This window comes from Otolemur garnettii, unplaced genomic scaffold (assembly GCF_000181295.1).
Source record: "Otolemur garnettii isolate 467f Iridium unplaced genomic scaffold, OtoGar3 scaffold00015, whole genome shotgun sequence".
NCBI classification, from domain to species: domain Eukaryota; kingdom Metazoa; phylum Chordata; class Mammalia; order Primates; family Galagidae; genus Otolemur; species Otolemur garnettii.
The window spans coordinates 29,455,030-29,460,350 of record NW_003852410.1 but is presented as its reverse complement, the minus strand read 5'-3'; the positions used below and the strand labels follow the sequence as shown (position 1 = coordinate 29,460,350).

General features: G+C 47.5%; 1 protein-coding gene across 3 annotated transcripts in view; it reads left to right on the top strand.

Moving 5' to 3' along the window:
* The first annotated feature begins 3,564 nt into the window (after window positions 1-3,564).
* The window catches only part of RPP14 (ribonuclease P/MRP subunit p14), an 11,446-nt gene continuing 9,689 nt past the window's right edge, over window positions 3,565-5,321 (top strand). For 2 of the 3 annotated variants that reach the window (XM_003785542.3, XM_023510709.1), the window contains exon 1: window positions 3,806-3,848. The gene's annotated coding sequence lies outside the window, so the exon portion shown is untranslated. Of the gene's footprint in view, window positions 3,620-3,805; window positions 3,849-5,321 lie in introns of those variants that run through there. The other variant, XM_023510710.1, reaches the window with a different exon arrangement.

Genomic DNA, 5,321 nt, shown 5'->3' with positions numbered 1-5,321 from the left:
GGCAGGAGACTCGCTTGAGCCCAGGAGTTGGAGGTTGCAGTGAGCTGAGATGCCACGGCACTCCACCCAGGGGAACAGCTTGAGGCTCCTGTCTCAAAAAAAAAAAAATCTCCTTTGAGAGCTGTCCCCCAGTAAATTGCTTTCACAAGGGTTCCTGTGAAGGCTTGGCTTCTGGGCACTCTGAAGCACTGCCTGCTTTTCAGAGTTTCTTGTTTGGAGATGATGCTCCCAGTTGTATCAAGGGAGCTGCTCCCAGCCTTGCCTTGCACACAGGAGAGATGGATTACTCTACAGCTTCTTAGGCAGAGCCTCTCACCACCTTAGACAAATGACATTGACCTCTTGGAACTTCATTTTCTTCATCTGTGAAAGGTGGTAATAATAGTGACATTACATGGTGTATAGAATATGAGCAAGCTACCTGGCATTTGGCAATCCTCCCTAGATGGAAACAATAGCTGCGGTTCCAAAGCTTTTAACTTCTAACTATTTTCACTTCTTTTCTCCTACTTGCATAATCTGCTGACGTAGGAGGATGTGATTTCCATCAAATCAGTGGAGAACTGTGGGACTGGAATCCCGCTGGGGCCCCTCTCTTGCTTTTTCTTCCCCAAGTTGAAAAAGTTCCTCAACTTCAGCAAAATCCATTTTGCACAGTAGGGAAGGAAGGGAAGGGAGCCACAGAGCAGAGGGGAAGTGTGGATTTAACTCCTTGGTTGCCATACCTTTTAGGAACAAAAAAAACCTCACAGACCTGCCTAGTAACTTTGTTTTGAAACACAGAGGTGTCCTGCGTGGTCCCCTCAAGAGCCAACTGATTCCACTTAATGCACTGTGGAGCAACTTTTATAAAGACCCCTCAGGCTTACATGTGTTAATTTGGAGTGATGTTTAGATATATCGTCAAGAGGGAAAAGCCCCCGTATCACATCTCTGGGAGGACACTTAAGAAACTGGGAGAGGGGTGGTGCCTGTGGCTCAAAGGAGTAGGGCACTGGCCCTATATGCTGGAGGTGGTGGGTTCAAACCCAGCCACGGCCAAAAAAAAAAAAAAAAAAGAAAGAAACTGGGGGGGAAGCTGGCTGGGGAGAGTGACTCACTTTTCTTGGTTTATTCCTTTATATCATTTGAAATGTATGCCCTAAGCCTACAGTGTCTATTCAAAAAATAAAATTTAGTTGAAAATCAAAAGTCAACCAACTATGTCTTTATCATTGAAAGACATCTCAACTTGGGATGAATAAGACAGCACTGAGAATTCTGGCCACTGGGAAGGTGCTTCATGTTTACGGTTTGGTGCAGGGGGAGAGTGAAGTTCTTTGAAGTCCAAAATGCATGAAGTACAAAAACTTCAGGATGGGTGGTTAAAAAAAAAAGTCATGAGCTGCTGGTGTTTCTGGGCCACAGCCTGGCGGAAGGGTAGGGTGACTCTCTCCCATGGCTGAGTATTTTTGGGCTGCCAGACACTCTACACCACCAACTATTTTTTTCCTCACAGATGTTAATAATCTCTTCAGATGAAAGATGAAGGAGCTAGGCTGGATGCAGTGGCTCACACCTGAAATCCCAGCACTCTGGGAGGCCAAGGAGGGCAGATTGGTCTGAGCTCATGGGTTCCAGACCAGCCTGAGAAAGAGTGAGACCCTGTCTCTAAAAAATAGCCGGGTGTTGTGACAAAGTGAGACTCTGTCTCTGAAAAAAAACCCCAGCGTTATGGCAGTCTCCTATAGTCGCAGATGCTCTGGAGGCTGAGGCAAGAGAATCGCCTAAGCCCTGGAATTGGAGGTTGCTGTGAACTGTGACACTACAGCACTCTACCAAGGGTGATAAAGTGAGACTCTGTCTCTAAAAAAAAAACCACCATCTGTGGGATCTGTGGAATCTGTGTTGATTTCCACTACTTCTTTTCCCATCTGGGTCAAATCCTGACACCTCTGAGGGAAGAAGAAAAGGAAGCAGGAGGAGCCACAGGACTGGAGAATGTGGTCAAGGCCAAGGCCTAAAGCTTCAGGAAACAACAGACAATTAGATTTTGAGAAAGGAAATGAGGGAGGAGGTACCTATTGACCCAAGCTCAGGCTTGGCTGTGCAAGGCAACCCTTTGCCCCCCAACCCAGTCAGAATAAGCACATCCATTTATGGACTAATACATTCAGTAAGTAGTTGAGTGAATAATGGGACCCAGACACTGGAATGCAGTGGGGACAAAGACAAGCCTGGTCTTCATGGAACTTACACTGGAGGTTCTCTTCCCACCCCAACCCCTCAATTGGTAGTAATATGGTGCAGTGTGGGGACCACTGGCTACAATCAGACAGCCCATTCCACCACTTATAACTGTGATCTTGAGCAAATAACTTAGCTTCTCTGTGCTTCAGTTTTCACCTCTGTAAAACAGGGATGATCATAATAATAACTACCTTATGAAATAATAGGTAAAATTTTTTTGCATAGTGCCTGGCCTAAAGTAAACACTTGATAATATTAGCTATCATTATTATCATTAAATACACTTATATACACTGTTTCTTGAGTACAGAGAACACATCTTGTTCTTAGTTGAGTTCCCAGTACCTAGAATAGCATCTAGCATGTAAGAGGTGCTTAACAAGTACTTAGTGAGTACATGCATAGACAAAACGTGGCAGATAGGACAAGCTGGGCCTTTCCTTGTCAACCCAGATAGAACACTACTATATGCTGGGAACTCCAAGGGACATTAAGAGTGGGTCCTGCCCTTGGGGAGTACCTGACTTGGAAGCTAGATATAAATGTATTGAACTCTGGGAGGCTGAGGCTGGCGGGTCCCTTGAGCTCACGAGTTCGAGATCAGCCTGAGCAAGAGCCAGAGCCGATGTCTAAAAATATAGCCGGGCGTTGTGGCTGGTGCCCTAGTCCCATCTACTCAGAAGGCTGAGACAAGAGAATCGCTTAAACCCAAGAGTTTGAGGTTGCTGTGAGCTGTGACATCATGACACTCTACCCAGGGAGACAAAGTGAGACTCTAAAATAAAATAAAATAAATGTATTAAATGAATGCATATATGAAGAAATGAGTGACTAAGAAACACTCTGGAGGGCCCCTTTAAACACATCCTAAGCCACACCCAGACAATTACACACACGATTTTCTCCAGAAAAGACACCAGAGGGCGCTAAGCTCAGCCCGTTTCAGCTCCTGGAGTCGCTCCTGGGTATTTGAGAGGACGCCGAGAGGTGACGTCAGATCCTCCTGGACGTCACGCAGCGGGGGGCGGGGCAGGGAGTAGCCAAACGTAAACCTACCAGGAGTTTCCCCGGCCCTGGGATCTGGCTGCGACGGGGGAGCTTCAAACTTTGGCGGATCCTTGCTGCTTACAGAAGTCAGAGGAGGTGTCATACTGTCCGACGGAGAGCGGGCAGGCGGAAGTCCATACAAGCGACTGCTGCTTTCCGAAGAGTGGTCTCAGTCGGCCGCTCTGGGTTCCCCGGGAGCGCATGCGCAAGGCGAGCGGTGCAGACCGGCCTTGATTGGCCTCACCCGCCAAGGTGCAACGGGCCTGTGTGGCGTGTGGTCTCGATCGCAGAGGGTGGCAGCGAGGACCGCGTGCTCTATACTGAGCACGCCTGCAAGTGCCAGGTGCGAGGGCGATAAGTCAGTGGGGTCGTTAGTGGATAAAACCCCAAGTGTCCAACAGTAGGTTGGTTTTTTAATTATTGGTTTTTAAATCATGGGTTTATCTAAATAATTATATGTTGAATGCCTTTCAGTGTGCCACGCACCGTTTTAGGCCCTGGGCAAACAACAAAGAACAAGACCCTTGTCTCGTGGAGTGGACGTCTTGTTGGGGTCGGGAAGTGGAGTGCCGGTAAAGAATAAATGACTGACTTTGGTTAGAAGGTGGCAGATGTTCGGAGAAAGAAGAGCAGGGGCATCAGTGGGTGCGGTATTAGCGGGGATGGTACGGGGCCAAATTGGGTAAGAATTTGGGCACAGCCAAGGAGGCGAGGGTGCGAGCCAGGTGGCTACCGAGAGGAAGAGCATTCCCAGCATTCGGAAAACTAGAGCTGACTCCCGGAGGCGAGAACGAGGGTGGCATGTGAGAAAGAGCTGGGAGGTCTTTGTGGCGGACAGAATTGAGCCGGGAAGAATGGTACGACTTGCAGTCAGAGCTGTGGGGGAGAGCAGGGTGCAGGTCAGGTAGAGCTTGCAGGCCGCTCTAACGTTTTTTGCCTTACTCTGGATACAGGTTTTTGGGGTTCTTTTGTTTGTTTGTTTTTGCAGTTTGGTGGGGCCGGGTTTGAACCTGCCACCTCCAGTATATGGGGCTGGCGCCCTACTCCTTTGAGCTACAGGTGCCACCCTGGATAAAGGTTTTGAGCAGAGGAATGGTGTAGCTTGAGTCATTTTTTTTTTTCTCCCCGAGTCTGGGTTTGACCTCGCCACCTCTGGTATATTGGGCTGATGTCCTACTCCTTTGAGCCACAGGCCCCGCCCTTGAGTAGTTTTTATTAGCCTCACTCTCAGTTGTAGAGAAGTTAGGGTGGAAATACAGAGATTTGTTATTAGTGGTGCTCTGCAGCCACTAACAAGGCTTTCTAAAAATAGTGACAATAACTGCATGAACCACCTTTTGTAGTGAGTATGGTGAACATACCAGGTTGTAGGGAGGATCTCTCAGGCATCATTTCCTTTAATCTCAGAACAGCCTGTAGAAGCAGTGCTGTCACTGACTGTAAGCATGCAGGCCTGTGGGGAGGAGAATGCTCAATAAACATTTGCTTCATAAGTCTTTTTTTAATTGTAAAATGTGAGAAACATAAAATTTATCATTTTAACTATTTTTAAGTGTACAGTTAAGTGGCACTAAGTGCATTCACATTGTTGAATAGCCATCACCACTATCTCCTGAATGCCTCTTTTTCTTGTTCTTTCTTTCTTTTCTTTCTTTTTTTTTTTTTCTTGACAGAGTCTCTCCCTGTTGCCCAGGCTACAGTACCATGGCCTTAGCCTAGCTCACAGCAACCTCAAACAATCCTCTTCCCTAGCCTCCTGAATAACTGGGACTACAGGCTCCCATCACAATGCCTGGCTAATTTTTCTATTTTTAGTAGAAACAGGGTCTCACTCTTGCTCAGGCTGGTCTTGAAGTCCTGAGCTCAAGCACTCCATGCACTTTAGCCTCCCAGAGTGCTAAGATTACAGGTGTGAGCCATGGTGCCCAGCCACGCCCAGTTATTTTTAGAGATGGGGGGGGTCATGTTTTTTGTTCTGACTGGTCTCCAGCTCTTGACCTTAAGCAGTCTACCACCTTGGCCTCCCAGGATGCTGGGATTACAGG